Genomic DNA, 23,567 nt, shown 5'->3' with positions numbered 1-23,567 from the left:
GAGCTGGCAGGTTTTTTTGAGAGAATGAAGGAGTTGCTAGGTGATGGTGAAGTCAGGCTATGACAGAAAAAAGATGCACAGACTTAACACAGCAGCAGATGGCAAATCCATTTCCCCTCACAGCAGTAAGGAAGCGGTCAAGCAATGGGTTTTTGGTAGATGTTTCTCTCTCCAAATCATAGCAAAGATGATGTGGTTTTCTAATTAATATAACTAATTAGAAAAAATAATTTTATAACTAATCATGGATATCCTGTTCTACCAAAAAATCTTGGTAGAAATTTACAATACGTGCCTGTTTTCATACACCTGCCTCTGAAAAACCTCTTGCATCAATGGGCCCAGCAGGTCACAAACTTGGGTTTGGAGGGATCTCCTTTCATACCATTGAGTCACAGGTGGCACAGGAACTCTGCATAACAAATACAGCTCCCAAGAACTGACATGTATGAGGCTGGGGGGGACAGAAGAAGAACATCCAGGGGCATTTTATACTTGCATGGGATGCATCTCTGTGAGGGTGGGTACCTTTCTTTGCTCAGAAATCAGCCAAGACTCCTGGAAGTCTATCTCTCTGTCTCTCACTTTGTCTTTTTCCTTTGCACTGTTTATGTTCTCTCAGCAAGAAGAAAACTAATTCTACCTAAAAAGCATTTTGTCACTTTGAAGACTTTAATGCATAAAAGACAGGCAGGATGCAAGTGAGCACAAATACCAAGTTGGGATAGGAAACAAAATGAAAATAAAGAGCAGAAAAGGCAAGAAGGTAGGGGAGAGACTCAACAAGAGATTGTGCCTAACTTAACTGGGAAGAAAGGAGGAATGGGAAGCTGTAGTGGATGAAGAGCAAGAGAACCAAAGTAGAAGGAAAATACATGTTAATTGGAAACACATGCATAGGAAATTATTTCTGTTTAGGTCTGCTGAAAACTGGCCTTCAGTGCCATTAAATTTGAATGGTCAAAAGGGTACTGAGGGGAAGGGAAAAAATGTATTTAAAATGTCAATAAAGAGCCGATAGTTATAGAGTAAGAAAGATGGCAAAGAAATTTTTTTTTTCCCTTTCTTTAATTAAGGAAAAAAAAAAGCAAAAAAACCCACAGGCATATTTTAATGCATTTCTGTTACGGATATATCAAGTACAGCAATATTTGCAGATGGATCAATCTGAAGTATTAAATTTATGCATAGCTTTGCTAAAACAAAAGCAACAATACATATTGAAAAATTCAGCACAATATTAAACACTGCTTTTACTGCAGTACATGCTGTCAATGGGAAACATCCTCCAAACGGTTATTTCAAATACATTGATCTTTAACAGAGATGCAGGTAAAGCATATTTAAAAACCTTGTCAGCAACTAAGATTTAATTACTGTTCATATTTGTGATGATCCTCCAAATGGTGTTTTTCCAAGCAAAACAGACACATCTGGAAGTCTAGGTGTACAATGATCTATAGCAAAAGTTACATTGGCATATTCTCTGTTTGGATAATTTGATGGTTACAAAAGGAACTTCTGAACTAAGGGACACAGTCAAAGGAACAAGAAGTGAACCTCCACTTGGCAAAAGTTCTGTGTTACAATGTTCTTGCAAACTGGAAAATGGAAAAGTTTCAATTTATTTCCAACCTCTGTTACCAGGGTCCAAAGTTAGCCTCATGGTGATGAGAAGCCTAATCACAATAAAATAGAAAAGGTTTGAGTGAGTGAAGTTACCTCTGCGATCCATTTTTTTATTTTTATAACAGAGAGTCTTTACCATGGGCACCTATTGTTCATGCACCCTTCCTTCTCCTCTATCGATTATATCACACAAAAGAGATCACAGATTAAACAAAACAGAAAATGCAAATATTGTATGCATAGATTTTTATTCCAAGTCACACAGAAGCTTAACTACAGGCCCTGAGATATAAACACAGGCTATCACTACTGCAATTTACATCTCATCATTTACATGGCCACAACTCCAGCAAAAAGCATTCATGTGTGAATTTTAGTATAGCAGTTTATAGGATCATAGAATGGCTTGGGCTGGAAGAGGTCTTAAAATCATGATGGAACAAAAATGGCATAGCACCTTTCAGTAGGTCAGGCTGCTCCAAGCTGCATTCAAACTGACCTTGAACACTGACAGGGATGTGACACTCATAAGTTCTGTGGGCAAGTGTCTCATCACACACATAGTAAAGAATTTCTTCCTAATATCTAATCCATCTTCTCCCAGTTTAAAGCCATTAGCCTTTGCCCTTGTCACTACATGGCCTTGTCAAAAGTCCATCGCCTGCTTTCTTGTAGGTACCTTTTAGGTACTGGAAGATGCAATAAGGTCTCCCTGGAGCCTTCTCTTCTCCAGGCTGAGAAATTCCAACTGTTCCAGCCTGTCTTTACAGGACAGGTTCTCCAGACCTCTGATCATCTTTCTACATATCTGGCATCTAATACTGGATATATTCTTAGCAGTCTGGATAGGGAAATTGTTGTCCTCCCACTTCTGTACTGACAGAAGTTGTTATTTGTATACAAACAAAGTACTTCATATGAAAGTATTTCTATGACTGAAACAGCTTTGCACACTCTCACTCTTATACTCATCCTACACTAGCAGAACTAATCGATGTATGCTTTATTAAAGCAGAGAAAGAGTCCACCTATTGTTTTTTTGCACACACCTAAAGTCTCACGTCATCTTTGCAAGGTATGAACATGAAGCACCACACTCAGCATGCACTGCCTGAGGCCTCTGTTTCTTATCCCACAGAAAAGGAGACACAATACAGAGTCCTGAATTTTTATGACACTGCTTCCTCCTGGACACAATGACATAAGTTCTAGCTACAAGTATGTCATTCATCAGGTTTGTTCCTTCGTGACCTCAGTGTGATTGGTAAAAAATTACTTTTTAACATGTGGACTATCTTTGTGATTTCAAATGATCTGCAGTCCTGCTAGACATTTTCTAGCTTAATCTTCAAATTTTGCCATTAACAATACTAATGATATCAGGATGCTCTCAGAATAACTTGAAACACATTTATTTTTCCCATTTTGCAGCTTGTTGTTATATAATTCTTACCAGGAATATACATATTTAATAATAAGGGGAAAAATAACAGCATGACTCCCCCCCCCACCAACACCCTGTGTCAAAATAAATTTATTAATATTTTTGAACATGAAGACATTCCATAAATACATTCCAAGTAGGCTTTTTGCAGAAAACACTGTTTTATCAGTGTTAAATTTGTGATACTAGTCCAAGGGCTGCCTTTGCAGCTCATTAAATCAATGCTATTTTGACAGTATGCTGCAGTATGTATGCTCCTATACGAGAAAGTTTCACCACTACCTTCTTGCACTCTAACTTTGTCACTGCACACTTCTCCCAGTATAGCTTCCTGATATCACTTGGCACCATGCACCATTATTTCCACTGGGAACAATTTTCAGTATCACAAAAAATGGCTCAAAAATAAGAGAAGCAAGTTGTTTCTGGAGAAATGCGTTTCCCTTATTTCCTGCATTACTACGGCCTTGGTGAAATTGCTTTGATGCTTGGCTACTTGCAGAACCTGGTCCTGGGTTTCGTTTTGGTTTTGGTTTTTTGTTGGCTTTTTTTTTTTTTTTAATAAAAAAAAAAAAAGTGAAAGTACTTGTGTCGCAAAACCCCCATCTCTACTGCAGTAGCTTCAGAAATAATCTCATAGAATAGGAATAGCAAAACTAATCCTATGGAAAAAATAGTCTACCACTTTGTTAATAAATACACATCTTAGTTTTGTTGCATTACTTATTAAGAACACAAAGTAGTACAAATCCAGCGTCTCTTAGTCTGACAAAATTTAGCCCTCATTACTATTTGTAAAATATACTTTTATGATATATTTACATCTACTTAAATAAAACCAGTATTTATTCTCATATATAACATGCCTCTCTTATCCCCATTTTAGAGCATAAATAGTTAAAGCCCAAAGTATTTCACATCTCACACAGGAGCCAGGCTACATAAATCTCCGTAAATGTCACCCCAAACAAGTATATTATCCAGATCTCAAGAGAATAAGAATAAAACAAAGATAAACACAAGAAATAGGAGAGATAAGTTGACCGCTCCAGAAAAACTGCCTTGCAAGATAAAGTACAGGCAACTGGGTTATTGGTGCATCTTTATGCAGTGCAGAAAAGCCAGGGGGAAAAAAGTGTGGTTCTGCAAAAGGCTAGAAAATGAAAGGCTTTTCACCCATCCTCAACTTGATACTCTCTGTCCCTTCTAAGACTTTTCACTGCTAAAAGTTTTTATTGTCAAATGACATGCATAGGTTACGAGCAGAGCACAACCGTACAACAGGCACTTTTTTGTCTCTGAATGGTATTAAAGGAAAACTCCCTGAGAAAGAAAGCTAGAGCTATTTTGCATGAAACTTTTTTAAAAACTAATTTGTCTTGAAATAGTAGTTTTTGAAGCTGGGTTTAGCATAGTCTGAAAACAGAGTCCTGGATTTAAGAAATGATGCATTTGAAAATAGAGAAGGCCCCAGAGGCTGCATCTGCAATATGCTGTAGCTCCAGACAGGACTATCTGTACCACATTTTATGAGAGGCCAGGAGACATATTTTAAAAACTCACTAAAGCAGCCCAGTTTCTTACAATCCCATATGAAAACACGGTATTTTAGCAGCGCTTAAAGGGGAAGTTTTAACTGCTTATTACAATTGCTTCAGGACCAAAGCATGCTTCTTGAAGCACCATGACAGACAAGAATGTTTTTCCTTATTTTGGTTGTCAGGCTTAACCATCAGTGTTTGCGAAGATCTGGAGTACAGCTTTGCCCACCTCTCTTGATAACTAAGGAAATCTGAAAAGGGAGTGTTCATTGGTTTCATGCCTGCACAGCAAAGCTCTAATAATGCTTCAACAGTGCAATGGGAAAGAATATTTTCCAATTTCAATATCTGAGCTGCACAAAAAGTGCATTAGGTATTCTAACTTGCTTGCAAGAAGCTTGCTTAAGTTACAACTTCAAGGAGGCACTATGCAACTTACTAAAAACATCTAGCTTTCCTTGTAGCAGTGGGACAAGTAGCAAAAGACAGGATCCTTCATGTAGTTGAAGCACAGACACCTATAGGCCAAACAACCTGTAAAGTTTATACATTTAATACTACAGAATCATGCAAGATATGTTAGAGTTCTTACAGGATCTAAGTAAAACCGGGGTGAGAGGAAAATCACCCTAATTCACACATTTTCCAATAAAATGTTGCTTGAAATTACCTCCTTTACAGGCATACCCCCCATCCATAATATCATTCAAGACAGAAAAAACTATTGTGTAAGCATTCACAAACTTGTGGTCAGTCACCTCAATTTTACTTGAAACAAACAGGAATTTAAAAATACCACTGTTCATAGCAGACTTTTGGAAACAGCATATGCTTTTCATCTCTGTAAAAGCGTATTTTTAAGCCATTAGGCAGGCATATTGGAAAGAAAGGAAATACATAAAATGTAAATTTTACTTGAGTTCAGAAAAGCCCTTCATAAGTAAGCTAAAGAATGCTTTTCTACACACATACACAATTTGTATACATGCATATTTTTGTATTCTGTCTACATTACATGTTACGTACTACACCATTTAGTTATATTATGATGATCATAGAATGGTTTGGTTTGGAAGAGACCTTGATGTTCAGCTATTTCTAATGCCCTGTCAAGGTCAGAAACACTTTCCACTGGAGTGATGGCACACATACATATACTGGACATATATACATGCACAGAGATAAAGCTAATAAAATACATTTTGTTGCTAACATGCAGTGGTAAACTGAAAAATATTCTCAACTGAACATGATATCAGAACTGTGAAATGGAAAAGGAATTTGTTCCCATATAATTTAAGGACACACTTTTGCTGAAGAATAGTATCAAAAGCAATAGGACACAACAAAATAACAGCATAATAATGGCATATTCTTACATATATGTTCTTATAATATCTGAAATACAAATCATATCAAAACAAATCTAATACTCCTTTTTTTAAATTATGGCATAACATGAATCATGAATGAGTGAGTAACAGTTAGCCCCTCCAACGCAGAGTTATGTTGGAAACCTGCAAATTTTCATTAATAGAAATTTATCTTAATTTAGTCTTATACCATATTCAAATAAATTGGAATTTTATTGTGTGGCACTGCAACAGTATTAGATCTGAGTGACTCTTGGCTTTCAAGTCTCTTTATCATATCAACTAAACAGACAAACTACTTTCCAATGCATTTTTAAGACCTTGATCAGCCAAAATTTCTGTCTATTACTGGAATTCTTAAGTCATATTGCTAGACAAAGAAAAAATTTTTTGTCAACAGGAGGTACATGGCTGCAGAACCATGTTTCATGGGCCACACCCAAATCAATCCAATTCTGGCTGAGCAGGAATGAGAATTCCTCTTCCCACTGAAACCCAGATATGTAGGGATACAATTTGCCATTGTAGACTGATTTTTAAAGATGACAATGTGATGATTTTTGGTGCTAATTCAGCAGAACACAACACAATTGAGATTACTTTATTTCATACACACGATTCCCAGGATGCCTAAGAGTAACATTCCTTTTAAGTTGGCTTTTGCTACTGTTGTCACTCATCTTCACTAGCTGCTATCAAAGTAGCACAACAAAGTTAAAACTAGAAAAAAAAAGGGTATTCTTTTCCTGCTCTACATTTAATACCCATTGTACACACCTAAAATGATGATTCACTGTCTGAGCATTAAAATATTTGCTTTCCCTTCAGAGAACCTTATTCTCTTGAAGATAAGGTAAATGAACAGATGGAAGTATCACAAAACCTTGTAACTTCCCAACATCACTGCTGGTTTTGCCAATTATTCCCTGAACACCAGGTCTGATTCTCACTTATGTGCACACAGTGTTGTGTGTCAAGAGAACAGAATATATTCCAATATTTCAAAGGTACAAATAAAAAGTTACCTAATAGAATATATGGCAGGAAATACATGGTCAAGGCCCAGTAGATAACACAGACATTTTACAAGTGAAATCTGACTCTGTGTGCTGCTGGAGACTCTGAGAAACCCTAGAGCACAAGCAGGTTCACAGCCTGCATTTGCTTACCCTGCACAGAGACAGGCAACAGGCTCTGCTCTCCTGCAACACAGAGACAAACCACAGAAAACACAGGTGGAAATGGACCTCAGTCATCGAGATCTTACCCTTCCCTGTACTCACTACATTGTGTTTCTGTTTTTCAGTTTGCCCTTAAAGGTACAGCTCCTACAACTTGCTTATTTAGTCCTTAAGAGTCTCTCACATAAAAGGCTGGACCTTTGGAATCCTCACTTCTGCCAGAAGGAGCTGCAGCAACTCAGTGGGTCTTTGGGATTAGCCCTGATTTTCTCCTCATGTCCCAGGTTTTAAGGGACAGCTTGTTGCAGAGGATTGACAATCTAAGATCAAGCTTTTAATAAAAAGCAAAAACTTACATAGTCCAGGTCTTACGTACCGTGCTTCATGAAATACTTTTACCTCTAGTGCCGTATACAACAAATCTACACAACCAGAATTGAGGCTACAAGAACCAGCTGCGTCTTGCTGAACTACTCATTTCCATGTAACACCTAGCTTCAATTCTTCAACAAAATGTGAAGTTGCATTTTGTGCTCTGTAAAAATTGTTTGAAAATTTACACCTAATTTTAACAGTGAAGACACTGTGTCCAGCATAAAAGCTTTAAGAAAACCACTGAAGATTTTATTCCTCATCCTTCCAAGTTTTTGGGTGCTCCTGCAAATCCCAACCTTTAGTATATTAAAGACATACTATAATTTTCACTTTGTAGATTCATACTACACAGTATTTCTCAGAGTTTGCAAAACCTATTCTAAATATCACTTTTTTGTGAAAGTAAAAAATTCACTGAGTCAATGTTTATACTGAGTATTTCTGAGGCCCCACAGAAAGACCCTGAACATCCATCTCCCTGTATCAACAGTTGCTTCTCATTTCAATTAGTCAAAACACCTAAGTCAAGCTCTGTTTGCTTCCAACCTTTTCAGACAAACTTTTGCTGCTTTTAATTGCAATAATCCCCACTGTGTCAAATGCACTCTGCATAAAAGGATAAACAATACTAAGGGCACTGCAACAAACATCCAAGCATTTAATGTGGCTGCTACTAAAAGTTTAAACCGAAGCAATTACTAAATTCCAGCCAGACATTTGTCACTGGGATCCCTAGAGATTATTGCAAATGCAAAAATTAAGAATAATTTTTTACTAAACCTAGTTGCTTACTCTGTCAAAGTACTGCATAAAAATACATATTTCTAGCAGATTTCATGTCATTTGTTATGCTTTAGCACAATATTAGAGTGTTGTGAACACTGAGAAAAATGCTTACTTTTCAACAAACAAGTTAAATCCCTGAAAGAAAATTATGCCCTTGTAATTACACCTCAAGTTTAAACTCTTTCTGCTTTGAAGATCTATGAAAGAATCAAAGATTTGTTTAATAGCAGCCAACAAAAATATCATAAAGCATCTTTTTTTTTTTAACTCTACATTTATGAACAACACTTTGCGTCATGGACTTTACCACCATTTATTTGCAGGTAAACTATATTCTTCTAGTAATGTAAAATTTTGACCAAAAAAAAAAAAAAAAAAGGAAAACGAACCAAAAACCAACCAACCAACCAAAAAATACCCCAAAAAACTACCCACTAAAAAGCCTACAAACAAACAAACAAACCTACCAAATTAAAAAACAAAAAATCCCCTAAACAGAACAAAAAACTTACAGCCAAAAGAACTCCCAAACCCCTCCAAAAACCCAACAACTCAAAGCCAAGCAAGAAGCTTAGTATTTACTTCCTAACACAGTCTGACATTATACACCTAACTTCATTTAAATTGCCACTTGCATTTTAACCTCCAGTTTAACCATAGCAAACAAACTATGTACTTGTGTGCTTTCATACTTGCCATAGTATGGTGCTATCCTGTTACTCCACATTAAGTCAGAAATATTCTGAACATCAAGGCTGAGGAAATTTCAGATCGTATTTGTTAACTACATAAATTCAACTCAAAGTTCTAGGATACATGTGTGAACAACATTTGAACAGACCAATAATTTCAGATGAAAATGAACTGAATATGATTATTTTGGATTTAAGCTCTTCCCAAATAACCACATGAAAGTCCCCCTGAGTTTTGGAAAAAAATATAAGCAGCTTGACACTGCTGCGTCCCTGTGATTTCCTGGGTCTTTCTGACCATAGGCTGACATAGGGATGCAGTTATAAACAGGTAAAATTCAGCTCCAGTAAGAGCTGCAATAATGCCATGCATGGAAAAAGCTTAAAAGGTGACTTAATTACTATGGATTATATTTCTGAAATAAATCAATCCATTTTTTTGGTAGCCTTTTTTGGTAGTTTTGCTGTTTTTTTCCCCTCACCCCTCACCTCATTGGGGTGAGGGGAAAAAAAACAACAAAACATGAGCATCTTTCTTTTTAAAAGGCAAATGTACAATCTAAACTGGATTATGACTTAGCAATATATACTATTATTTTTTTAAAAATTAAGTGAAGTAAATTAGCTACCAATCCCAGTTAGTACAGGGGGGATTTCATCCCACAATTCACACTGCCTAAATTTAATAAAAAAGACGTTTGTTTCAGAGTAACTTTTTTGTTCAAAGAGAACTTCTAATTACTCAAATACAACCTGATGTGAGAAGAATGAATCATACGAAGCCACACTGCTTTTTATAGTGTCAGATCACAACCAAAGATATCAGACAGTCCTTCAATTGCAGGTGACTTTCACAATTCTTTTTTAAGTTCAACATAGACCCAAACCAGGCTTGGACTATGGATGTGCATCAATTCTCTATGGTACCACGTTACATGTCCCCCAGACACCATGCTCCTCACCATCTGTCACTTACATTAACGCTGCAATGATGCCTGCCTTCTGCCAGCTGTGCCTGGGGCACACCTGCCCACACCACTGTGCACTAGGCTGATTTAGGGCACTGGCAACACTGCCATGGGGAAGAGGTCATGCTAGTGAGGTCCTAAAGGGAGTCCTTGCCCACATAATAGAAATGCAGGCAAGTATGGAAAAGCCATGACCAGCTAGAAGAGCCATTTCAACCTTTGTATTGGACACACACCTACACCTAGCAGGGTTCCTATTGTTTGCCCAAAGAACACCTAGATTCAGATCTCACCACTTCAGCTCCTACACATCTCAGAGGGACAGAGAGGGGATAAGAATAACCTATACAGCAAACTAACAAAGGAAACACCAATGGTAGGATCACACAAAAGGGTCTTCATCAGGTTTCAAATTTCTGTTGATTCAGATTTCACTTCATACCAAGTGAAGTGGAACAGAGGAATATCACCACCGGCATCGTGACCCAAGTGGAGATGCCTAAAAATCACAAGCCAAACAATATTAAGACGATAAAAAGCAGTTACTTTAAATGAAGGTCCTTCATGGTGCAAATATGGTGAAATGCACACATAATACAGGACCCTGATAATTTTATAAGTTTGAAAAAATTAGCATACTTAACAGAAATAATCCAGTTAGAGGAATAGCTAATTAAGTCATCCCCACACCTTTGGTTCTGCCCCTACTTAAGCCCCCTTCACCTCCCCAGCTCCTAACCACACATTTATTATGTCTATGACACATGGAAAAAATAATAATAATGATGTCCTTGGTTCACTACAGAGGCAAAGCAAAAGATTCCAGGAACATTAGTTTATTGCTCTAAAATCTAAGTAAGGGGTACGACAGTACTACAGTTAGTTAAGGACCTATAACTATGTAATAGCAGTCTACAGAGCCACAAATATATGGAAAATGTATAAAAAGCAAAAATCTTTTTGGCACCAGTGGTAAGATGCAAAGGGCAATTTTGAATTACAGATAGTTTGTGCAGTATATATGTACAAGGAGTCAAGATGAGTGATGAAGGTAGCTGCACTTAGTAACTGTGCATATGTTCATGGCTACTTACTAGTTAATAATTGACCTCCTCCTGTGTAACAGGTCACACAGCTGTTAAAAAATTATCATTTTTACATCACAGGTAAATAAATTCAAGCACCAAATAATATGAGGTAGGATATTCCTATGATGCACAACTGCTTTGGGGCTGCACCAAAGTTACAGTTTGATCACAAATGCACTTAAACAGCAATCTTTCTTGTGTGAGTTCAAAGAAGAGTTCCTCAGAGCATAATTACTATGAGAATCCTTACACAACATTTCCGCTGGAGAAACTGTGGTAAAGAGGTACTGCTCTCAGATCATCAGTTTAGTATGTAGAGGAGGATTCACTTCTTCACTTCTGTGACATAAAGCACAAAAACCAGAAGCTGGGTAGGTTCAAACCAAAAGTAGGGAAAGACAAACTCAGAAGTCAGTAACACACAAGACATGGTCTGTTTGGGCTTTAGTATGACAGACTTCAGATCCCAAAGAAATACAAATCTAGCTAAATCTAGATGCTGGAGCTCCAAGAGATCAAGCATGTAATGGCTCTTATTTCCATTTTAAACAACATTTTGAAATATTTATATAGTAAGAAAATACTGCTAATGTACATTGCTATCTCTGTGTTTCAGCAATCTCCTTTCTTGGTGTTGCACTGTACATTTGCCTTACAACACTATCAGCCTCCCACAGCAAGCAGACTATCTATTAAATTTAGGAGTCAGACAAGCACATTCTCCTTTAGAAACAGGCCTATAAAGAAAAGTCAGAATGCTAACCAGCAAAGCAATAATTTAGTGACTTACTGGGTTGCTACGGAAAAGAGGAAGTGAATTGATCAGTTCAGCTGCTAGTAGAACGCAATGATCTCAAGCTGGGAACCAGTAACTCTGAAGAGTAGTTTCAAATATGTTTCCTCTTTTATCCCGAAGCTTTGTGTGCTCACTTTTGTTAATAACAGCACAACAGGAAGGCCTGTGCTCACATAATTATAACAATAATAACAACCTGGTCTGTTGAGGTAAGAAGGAAAAAATGAAGGAAACGCTGCTCTCATTGCAGCCTCTATGGGCTGTAGATGACTCAAAGTATTCATCTGCTGCTCAAAGCTTTTAGTTTTGCTACTCTGCTACAGAGAGGCAGTCAAATACAGACAGCCCTAGATGGGGTCTATCTGTGAGTAGTAACACTTCAGAATCCAACATAAGTGTATGAAAAACACAACTAAAGTCACACCTAGACAGATACCAACACACAACAAAACCCCATATGTTCTCTGGCAGGAGAGAAACCTAGAGAAAGAGAAGCAACCTTCTAAACACTAAATGAAGGCCTGGGGCAGCCATTCAAAACACCTAGCTCTGCTAGACGCTTGTATATTTTTTGGCTATTTTGCATGAGAACACCACAGTACACTGAATCTGCTCTTTCATATGCAGACAATTAAAATATTTCTCCAAGGACAGGTCAAAATTAGTTGCCCATGTTCTACATAATTCCCAACAGAGAGCTTGGGACTGCACAGAGATGACAGTTTACAATACTCCAAGACTTAATTAAAGCTTTGCAAGCTAACAAGTAGGACATTCCTCCTACTGCTGGAATTTTTTTTTCCTTCAAAAACTTAAGCATAAGACTTTGAATAAGAAATACATTTCAAATGAAAAGCAATATGTGAGCCATCTTAACCTATATTTATAATTATAAACTACTCCTTCCTTAGATCTGGCTCCAAAAATATATTTATCTTAAAAAAAAAAAATTAGTTCAATAGTGAACATTTTAGCAGGTATTCCTATATAACTGATACAAAAGCAATTTTGCATTCACATCGTGAATTAGGAACATGATTGGATGGATTGTTTTAATGAAGCAGTCTCTAACTCCTCCTTCCCACTATCAACACTAAAATTTTTCATTGTTTTGTCTAGTAATATCAGAATATTGGAAGACCTCTTAAAATTACACAGGTATTTGTGCTTCAATTTTTCACACTTTTAGTATCTTACACTTAGATTCCGTTATTTGCACCCCACGTAGTAACATTTTGTGTGTGTTCTTCTGCCTAGAACACAGACACATCTTTAAAAATGCCACCTCTGCTTTCTGCATGCACTAAAAATCATCACGCTGACAGGCCTGAAGATTAAAGTAGTCTCAGAAGCACCACATCTGTTTGTATGCAAGCAGCACCACAAATTTTAGCAGAAGTCTAACAATGACAAAAATGTGATCAGAAAGACTATGACCCCTACTCATCCACTTTCCAGTACTTCAAAATTATTTCTAGTGGAAAGACCAGCAAAGCCTCTAAGCAAAGTAAGTTTCCAACTGAGATATCTATTGCCCTTGAGAAATACAAAATAATGCTCTTCCCATTGCTGTATTTAAGAGTCCTACTACAGCAATCTATGAATAGCTGGTAAAAAAGTTTGTAGTGTAAACAAAAACTGATAATGTTAAACATACAAGTATAATTATTTAACAAGATGACTTTGTTACATCATCATGTTTGTACTAAAAACAAAACCAGAAACTGTGGACTCCCATGAGAAGATTTACTGTTTTCTAGCCAGAAAGCTCTTCACAATACTTCCTTTGTTTTCATGTTGAACAAAGTGACTCAACTTGGTGGGAATCTCTCTTCCCTCTTAGGAGCTTCCATTACCACTGGGAATGTGAAAGTTTCTTTTCCTCAAAGTTGAGTGGGATGTAAAAAGCTAAAGTACCAGTCCCTCAAAGACTTCTCTGTGCCAGCCTTCATGCAGACATGTATGACTGCCACATACTTTATACAGTATCCACATCACTCAAACTGAAGCAAAGACAGGAGTTTAGCAGAAGTTGGAAACTCAATTTCGTCATAAGGGTTTGCTCCTTCATGCAAGGTAAGACACATGAGCCGCCTTCTTTGCAGGCTACTTGTTTAACCACAGAAACACCGCTGAATCTCTCTGCAGCCTGGTGACCAGGAGCTGGGTCAGCTGAGTAAGGGGTAATCTCCACACCAGACCATCCCCTCTGCTCATTGAAGAATTTCACATTAAACGTATCGCAAAGAAATACAGAGATCCCAATCAGCACCTGCAGGTGTGGATCTGCTGATTATTCATTGCACAAGGAAGAGAGTAAAGGTATAGTGATCTTTACCTTAACTCATACTCCAAGACTACACTGCATGGCAACATCTCTTACAGCCTAGAAGGCAATTTTCACCCCTCCACCTTCAGATTAATCTCTCCAAATATGGTCAATAAACATACTGGAGAGAAAAGGCTGAATTAGACTATATATTTTCTTAGCAATGTTTTGTTAGAATTATGCATACAGAATTATTTGTATATTCAGACAAATTGGTAGCAATTCTTCTCAAATTTGTAAAACCCTAGAGGAAGAGCAACAGACACTAAAGACAAAGGATTACAACACAGCTGACTCATCCCTTGACAGAGTTTTGAATGTCAAGTTTGACACCAGAGTAACTAAGTAACACAGTGATCTAAAACACCTAACTCAGACAGCACTACTGAAAAGTTCTGTGTTCTTATCTGAGATAGTTTTGATTCTGTGTAGTGCTCCCTGCCAGACTCAACATGGCCGTGGCCTCAATGGCCACTGCATTACTCCTGTCAAAAAGCTCTTACACATTAAGACCAAGACTTAAATTAGGTATAAAAAGGGGGAGCATCTGCAGACTCCAGAAAGTTATCTTAGCAGTAACCAGGATATCCCAGAATCTTACCATGCAGCTCATTCATGTTTGGATAATTTTCAGTATAGCTCTAATAGAAGCCCCACGAATTTCTCAGCTCCCTTTTAATAATGCAGCTTTACAGCTTCGGTTAGAGAAGGTGCATAGCCATGAAGATTGTTCTTTTGACCCAAAACAAATATTTTCATCAATCTTCTAAGTGGAGATAGACAGAACTGGTAGCTGCAATGGATTTTTACACTACCCAAATAAAAACCTGGCTTCTTCCAAATTGTCTGGCTCACAAGTGTTTAAAATGTTTTACCAGCAACTGAGTTCACTTGGGTAGAAAAAAGACAAACAAAAAGTCCACTTTTCCCAAATTCTGTAAGCCAGAAGATTACAAACTTCCCTCCAAATCACTCAGAGATCAGCATAAATCTTCAGAAAACCAACAAAAGGCCATTTGATATACAGCCTGTGACCCTATTACTGCCATTAGTAATGAGCAAACCACTGTTTGAGATGTGCTGTTTCATTCAGTTAGGCCTCTTTGTGAACTGAAAAAAAAATTTGGGGAAGAAGCAACAGTTTGCAATGAATCCAAGAGCAAACATTTACTGTCTCTCATGGTGACTAATGGCAGGATACTTCATAAGATTTTCCATAATTAAATGGCAATGCCATTCTAGCACTGGAAATTCTGCCATTCTAGCACATTTCTACACATGCCAGTCAGCAAGAGCTGCTGGCACAGACCAGAGGCCAGCACAGGCTGCCAGCTTTGATACAGACCTGGGACTACCATCAGGTTGCTGCTGCTGGTACCTCCCTGCTCCCTCAGCTGCTGCTGTTGGGAATAGCTACACTGAGACCTGGAGAGTGATGGGCACACCCCTTCTACAATTAATCACAGAATCATAGAATGGTTTGGATTGAAAGCATTCTTAAACATTACCTAGTTCCAACCCCACTAGCTCCAGGCAGACCAGGGACACCTTCCACCAGACCAAGTTGCTCAATGCCCCATGCAATCTGGCCTTGAACACTTTCAGGGACAAAGTATCCACTATTTCTCTGAACAACCGGTTCCCATGCCTCATCACCCTCAAAGCAGAGAATTTATTTGTAATATCTAATCTAAACCTACCCTCTTTCAGTTTAAAGCCATTCCCCATTGTTGTATCCCTAAATTACCTTGTCAAGAGTCCCTCACCAACTCTCTTACCTCCTTTAAGTATTGGAAGGCTGCTCTAAGGTCTCCCTAGAACCTTCTCTTTTTCAGGCTGAACATCCCCAGCTTGTTCAGCTTGTCTTTACAGGAGAGTTTTTCCAGTTGTTCCATATCATCTTCCTGGCCCTCTTCCCGATGCCCTTCAATAGTTCCATGTCCTTCCTGTGCTGGGGCCCCAGAGCTGGATGCAGCCCTGCAGGTGGGGTCTCAGCAAAGCAGAGGGGCAGAATCCCCTCCCTGGCCCTGCTGGCCACCCTGCTTTGGATGCAGCCCAGGATGTGGTTGGGTCTCCAGGTTGCATGTGAACGTTGCATGTGAACGTTGGGATGGCATCCAGCAGGGCCAGGGAATCCCCTCCCTGGCCCTGCTGGCCACCCTGCTTTGGATGCAGCCCAGGATGTGGTTGGGTCTCCAGGTTGCATGTGAACGTTGCCCGGTCATGTCCAGCCTCTCATCAACCAACAGCCCCAGGTGTTCTATCCATGGCTGCTCTTAACCCATTCTCCTCCCAGCCTGTATCTGTGCTTGGAATTGCCATGGAACCCCCATGCAGGACCTACATGAGATCCTACATGAGTCTCTCAAGCCTGTCGCAGTCCTGCTGGATGCCATCCCTGCCCTCCAGCATGTTGACACCACATAGTTTGGTGTTTTCAGCACATCTGCTGAGGGTGCACTCCATCCCATGGTCCCTGCCACGAGCAAAGCTGTTAAATAGCTCTGCTCCCAACACCAGCCCCTGAGGACACCACTCAGCACTGCCCTCCACTAGGACATTGAGCCATTGACCACAGCTCTTTGGGTGTGACCATCCAGCCAAATCCATGTCTCTTCAGTTTGGAGACAAGAAACAGTGGCAATGTTTTGCGCAAGTCCAAGTAGACAGTGTCAGCTGCTCTTAACTATCAACTCTAAAACCCTGTTATAGAAAGCTATCAAATTTTTCAGGCACAGTTTACCCTTAGTGAAGCCATGCTGGCTGGCACCTAGCATATCTTTATTTTCCATGCACCAGAGCACATTCCCAGGAGGAACTATGCCCTGATTTTGCTGGGCACGGAGGTGAGACTGACTGGCCTGTAGCTCCCATATAGTTAAGCTATCATCCAGCTGCATGGATGTATCCTCTGGCATTTAGCTGGTTTACACTGGTACTCAGGCCAAGAACTTCTTGTGAAAACAAACTCACCAGGAGAAAGAAAGCAAATTACTTTTCCAGATAGCAAAGGATGGGAATCTCTGCACACAGGGCGAGGAGAATGCAGTCCATTCACTGCCTTGGCAGGCACTGATCGGACCATGGGCTTTGCTACAGAGTAGTAAAAGTAGCTATTTTTGCTACAAAGTAGCAGCAACAAGCCTGAAAAAGCCCTGACAGGCACAAAAAGCGAGTTTTGGCAACAAGGCAACACTAAGCTGTTAAAACCAAGCAACAAGTTTCCCTCTCTTGACTACATCAAATGAACGCCAACAGCAATTGCATACACTCAATCATCTTCTCAAGAGCAAGAGAAACTATCAGGTCTCAGTTTTTTAGAGAAACTATCAGTCTCAATTTCACTTCTCTTACACCTATTCCCTGCCATTTATAGCCCCCACCTCACCACCACAGCACAACCCCTGCAAATTGCCCCATCTAAAGAGCCAGTTGAAAGACAGCTGCCCTTCACACTGGTTTCTTTTGTTCTTGCAAAGTTATTTTTAATTCAGATCCATTCAGTGATCCGATATTATAGCAAAGCCTTACCAACAGTTGTGCAACCATAGCCAAAAGGGTGGCAAACTGCCATAACAGTTGTAGCATTTTTAGTCAGCTTTGTTTGGTGCTGACGACGACATCTCACTGAACTGCACCGCTCACCAAGCTGTAATCTTAAATGGCAGCAGTCTTCTTCAGCTCAAATGGCACAGTTAAGTTTCTGGAGCTGTTAACAAGGCTTAATAACTGTCAACTGCTGCAAATGACACCAAGATTTCTACTGTTGAAGGGTATGGTTTTTAAGTATTTGTGCAATCAAAGGATCTTTGTATTTGTGTTCACAATGTATAATATAATTGGTAATAAACTAAAAGATCCACAAAAGGACATCAAAACAGACTTTTCAATCTATCTTTTCCCTTGCCAAAATACTGCCAAATTCTAAGTTTGCACAAAAATAAAAGGAGCCAAGAGGAACCTGATTCCAGAAGCCTGATACTTTTCTTTTTTCACAGGAGGAGTTTTATGATTCACAGTGAACTGGTCTTCTTTAGAAGAGAATAAAAATCATCTTACCAACACTGGGTCTTGATCTGCAATTGCACATTTCTTATACACCACTGAATGAATCTTTCAGCCTCTGTGCCTCAGCTCCAGGGTGTGTTCTCCGATCTTAAAGAGACATTTTTAAAGGCATACATCACTATCTATAGAATTTAAAATACTGCAGTAACAAGGATCATATAACAAACCAGAGGGTACCAAGGAGGGGGTGGGCCAGGTGGCACACAATCACAAAATACATGAATGTTGAGCTAAAAGAGCTAGCAACAAAAATGAGTACAGTTAATAAAATGGCCATCACCCAGAATCTGCTTTACTAGACAAAAGCATCCTATGACTGCAAATGCACATCATCACAAAAAATTTTCCAAGTAACTTATTTTTTGATTGTGATGCAGATCACAGCTGTGACACACTGAAGAAACTACTGTGAGCTTACTCTTACTTAAAATTTTCATATTTCAAAATACAAAACATAAGCACATCTAGTCAATAGTGAAAATAAACAATGCACTTGCAACATTTGCAACTTCCTCCTACTTCACTGATGACAAATAAAACAGACCAGCTTTACTACAAGGAGGAAATAACAATAAAATAGTAAATGCTACCTTGCAAGAGGTTGATATGGTTTTTCCAACTGGAGAATGAAGAAGGAACATAAAAAAATTGAATTTCCAGTTCACTGAAGGAGGACTTCAAGCTTCTTGCTCACACACGAGAACAAAGGGTCTTTCAGGACTGTAAAAATGTGAAGAATAAGACAACACATGTGACCACATAACCACAACAGGAATCTGCAGTGACAAATTACACATTAAATCTATTTAGAGAAAATAAAATTCAGAGCATCAGTGGTGTGAGTCTATAACAAGTAGTGACAGTACAAAACTGATTCAAGTAAAAATTACACTCAGAGAAGGAATGGTCCAAACTGTACCTACCACTGAATGGCAGAATGTCCAGCAGAGAATACATGAACACCATGATCCTAATTCCTACTTGCTATGCCAGCAAAGACTTAACTTGAAAAAGCATTCCATTGCAGTTAACTTGTGTAGAGCTTGCTATTATCCAATATGGGGTTTTAATCAATAAAACGCATACCCAAATGCTTATCAATATGCTCCTAAATGCACATTTTATTTTGCCTGATCATTGAAGTTTGCTTTTTACCTTCTACAATATATAAATTTCAAATACGGTGTCACATAACTCCAAGCAGTAGAGTCATAGAATCATTTAGGTTGGAAAAGATACTTAGGGTCATGGAGTCCAGCTGCTAGCCTGACTGTGCCAGGTCCACCACTGGTCTATGTCTACCCATCTTTTGAATGCGTCCAGGCATGATGACTCAACTACTCCCTTGGGCACTCTTCACCATCTGACCACCCTTTCAGTGAAGAAATTTTACCTAATATCTTATCTAAACCTTCCTTAGTCCAGCCTTTTCCTCTTGCCCAATTGTTACCTGGGAGAATAGAATGATGCCCCACATGGCTACATCCTCCTTTCAGCTTCCTTTGCACTCCCCTGATCCTCCTTTTCTCCATCTCCCTCAGCCAGTCCTCACAGGACTTGTGCTCCAGACCCTTCCCCAGCTCCATTGCCCTTCTGCGGACACCCTCCAGCAACTCAATGTCTGTCTTGCAGTGAGGGGCCCAGAACTGAGCATAGGATTTGAGGTGTGACCTCACCAATGCTGAGTACAGGGGAACAATCCCTGCCCCGGTCTTGCTGGCCACACTATTCTGGGTACAGGCCAGAATGCCAGGGGCCTTCTTGGCCCCAAGACATACACACTGGCTCATGCCTTGCCCACCAATCCAGCCTGTCCAGATCTCTCTGAAGAACCTTCCTACCCTCAAGCAGATCAACACTCCTGCCCCACTTGGTGTTGCCTGCAAACTTACTGAGGGTATACTCAATCCTCTCATGCAGATCACCAATAAAAATCTTAAAGATTGACTGCTCTGGGAATCATCTCTTGTGACCAGCCACCAGCTGGATGTAGTTCCATTTACCACTCCTGTCTAAGCCTGGGCATTAAGCCAGTAGTTTTTACCAGCAGAGAAGGTAGCTGGAAAAGCCATGGGTTGCCAGCTTCTCGAGGAGAATACTGTGGGAGACAGTATCAAAGGCTTCAGTAAAGTCCAGGTAGGCTGGTAGCCTACATCCACAGCTTTTCCCTCATTGACTTAGCAGGTTACCTCCTCATAGGAGGTGATCACGTAGTCAAAGCAATCACACTGCAACACCAACAAGTATACATTCTTCAGTCATTGTTTAAGACAAACCTTTAGGCAGGCTCTCAGCAATTGCTAGCACAGTACTGTATTGTGAACGGTGCTGAAAAGGGTATGGAAGCTGTGCCAGCCCTTATCTACCCTAAAAACCAAATGTGAGCTGGAGGGGAAGGGGGAGGCAGTGCCTTGTAACCAGCTGCCCAAAGAAAGGTTGTTGCCAGTTTCTACTCTAAAGTAGCCAAGAATGCCAACACACCTAACATGCCTTGGTTACACAGAATATAAACACACCGACTAGGTACAGTACGTTCAGGACTGGAAGAATCGGCAAGCACATTTTCAACAGCACATGGAGCACATTACATGACCACAGAGAAAGTAGTTTTTATAGTTTCTAGCCCATTCTTCTGGTGTCAAAAATAAAAAAAATTAAAAAAATAAAAAAAAACAAAAACAAACCCTGTAGCTCCCTACAGGCTAAACAAGAAAGAGAGAAATCAACACCATACCACAAACACACCCTGTTACAGTAAAACATGTGAGCAAATGCTTATTCTTAGGTACATGCTTCAATTCTTTCAAAATCAAGACTATCCAAATATGTAACTAAAGACACCCTTTAACTAGCACCCAATGAGTCTGGAGAAAGAAACCTCCTGCTCCTTCTAATGGCTTAAGGATCAATTACCAGACTTAGAATTATTTTCAACTCCCTGTCAGATCTAATTGCAGGAAGGGAAGAATTAAGGAAAGAATATAATACAGTAAAATAAAAATAATTAAGAGGAACGTATTTACAGTCTTGTTTTATTTTCTCCCAATAAATTAATTATTAGACACTGATCTTTAAGAGCAAAAGAGATTTGAATAATTGTGTTCCACTTTGGTTTTTCTGAATCAGTTTTGAAATTGCTATAAGGAAAAAACCCGATAGATCATGGATAGGGAAAAATATTTGGGTTGAGGAAGAGGTGACAAATTAAGTATTATCATAGGTTTTGGAAGAATCAGAATAACAACTACATTAGGCATTCATCAGAACATGTATTCTCCACTTGGAAAATGGAAGAATTTTGAAACACAATTTAATGAACTTCATTATAAGCATTTCCACACTAGTAAACCATGAGAGAAACATCCTACAAATTTACATTTACATAAAAAGGTCCGGTGGGTGCTACAATATACATTCATACAGTTCAGAACTGTCAATGCTCCTTAGGTTCATTTTAAGAAGAATTTCTGTGGTTTTAACATTGATTTAAGACCTCTTCACCTTACATTATCCAAACGTTAGTGTCAAATTGTCTACATAAATACATGACTCTCTAACAAAATAAAAGGAACAAACCCTCTGTTTCTTCACCTTAAGCAATATCCTTTCAGAAGCAACATGAAGCAAGTCTATTTACATTTCCTTAGGGAGAGATAACAACACCAACACCAAGTTTCCCTAAAGCAATACTAGGTACCACAGCTTAACTTTTAAGAGACAGCATTAAAGAGAAAAAAGGGGGGCAGACGATAACCCAAAAACCTCTGATCACCTAAGCAGGCTGTTGGAGAGATTGCTACTTAACAGAAGTCACTTTATGGTACTAACAGGTAAATTTACCATTTAAGGACTTTCCTGCTATGGGAAAAGTATTTTTATTCAGCAAAATAAGCCTCTTGGGCAGAAAAGTCTCAATCCAACCCCGCTCTCCTTGCAGCGCCCAGCCGGACCTCCACGGGGATCGCTGCGTGCACCTGGAGAAACCCGTTCAGCTGCAGCAGAGTTCAACCCCGAAATGACCAGCGCCTCAGACATGCAGGAACCTACCTCCCACCATCCCCTCACATGCTGCGGGGTGCTCTTTTTCCTTAAAGTGCTGCAACCCCACAATTAAGAGATTTAAAAGTCAGTGGAAGTTCACAGACAACTCTCCCCCCCTCCCAAAACGAGGACAGACAGACCGACAGACACAGACACACACACACACACAGAGCACAGGAACGCGACACGCTTTCCGCCGGTCCTTCAGGCCCCGGGTACCGGCGGGGCTCCCGGCGGGGACAGGGACCCGCCGCCCGGGCGCGGCTCAGCACTTGCCCCAGCCCAGCTCGGGGGCCCCGCCGGCCTCCGCCCTGCGCCGCCCGCCTTTCCCCGCAGCCCTTCTCCTTGAGGCCGAACTGAACAGCAATAAAAACATTATCAGACTAACCCGGAGAGCCCACGCCGCAGTCCCCGGGCACGCCGCGCCCGCCCGCCAGTCCGCAACAGGGGACACACGGCGGGGCAGGGCAGGGCAGGGCGGAGGGCAGGGCAGGGCAAGCTCAGCGCTGCCCGCGGCCGGACCGGGACCGGGACCGCTGCTGCGGGGCAGCCCCTCGCCGTCGGCGCCCCGCCGAGCGCCCCGAGGCCGGAGAGGGGGCCCCAGCTGCCGCCCCCGGCGCTCCCGGCCGGCACTGCCGCGCTTCCTCACCTCCAGCGCAGATGACGGCGGGAGGCGGTGCCGCGGGACGGCTCCTCCCGCCAGCAGCTCCTCCCTCCCTCCCGTGCTGGGGCGAGGCGGCGGGACCTCTCGGTGGGCGTCCAGCGAGGCCTCCCCGCCCGGCCCCGCGGCCCCTCCCGCCCCCCTGCCGCTTCCCCTCGCCCTGCGGATGAGGGCGCTCTGGGAGCTCTTTGCGGTGTGGGCCGGGTGTGCTGTGGGCTTGGTGGTCCGAGGTCCGCAGGGGACGCGTCTGCGAGGGGCTGTGCCGGGCTGCGTGCCGCTCTGAGGCCCTGCGAGGCCGTGCTGGTGCACCGAGAGTGAGGGCACCTGTTGGCCCGTTTGTGACAGGGGGCTCCACTGCTCACACTAAGAAATTTCTCCTTAGCTAAATTTCCTCTCTTTCAGTTTGTACCCACAACTCTTGGTCTTAACTCTCCCTTCATGATCTCTGGCTTCCCTGTAGGCCCCCTTCAGCTACTGAAAGGTTGCTATGAGATCTCCGTGAGATCTTCTCTCCTGCAGGCAGAGCAGCTCCAGCTTTCTCCGCCTGTCTTAGCCTCTGTTCTCAACTCCTGTTCAGGGCTGAGCCTTTCGGCCT

The 23,567-nt window shown here is 40.6% G+C and overlaps 1 protein-coding gene across 12 annotated transcripts in view; it reads right to left on the bottom strand.

Moving 5' to 3' along the window:
• Positions 1–22,993, bottom strand: part of PIP5K1B (phosphatidylinositol-4-phosphate 5-kinase type 1 beta) — a 100,922-nt gene extending 77,929 nt beyond the window's left edge. For 7 of the 12 annotated variants that reach the window (XM_050986586.1, XM_050986587.1, XM_050986588.1 and 4 more), the window contains exons 1-3: positions 22,700–22,992; positions 18,861–18,990; positions 18,262–18,357 (exon numbers count right to left, since the gene is read on the bottom strand). The gene's annotated coding sequence lies outside the window, so the exon portion shown is untranslated. Of the gene's footprint in view, positions 1–18,261; positions 18,358–18,860; positions 18,991–22,699 lie in introns of all 12 variants that reach the window. The other 5 variants (XM_050986592.1, XM_050986594.1, XM_050986595.1 and 2 more) reach the window with 1 other exon arrangement.
• Between the last annotated feature and the right edge of the window lie 574 nt (positions 22,994–23,567).

Source organism: Serinus canaria, chromosome Z (genome assembly GCF_022539315.1).
Source record: "Serinus canaria isolate serCan28SL12 chromosome Z, serCan2020, whole genome shotgun sequence".
NCBI classification, from domain to species: Eukaryota; Metazoa; Chordata; class Aves; order Passeriformes; family Fringillidae; genus Serinus; species Serinus canaria.
This window is presented reverse-complemented; position numbering and strand designations above follow the sequence as displayed.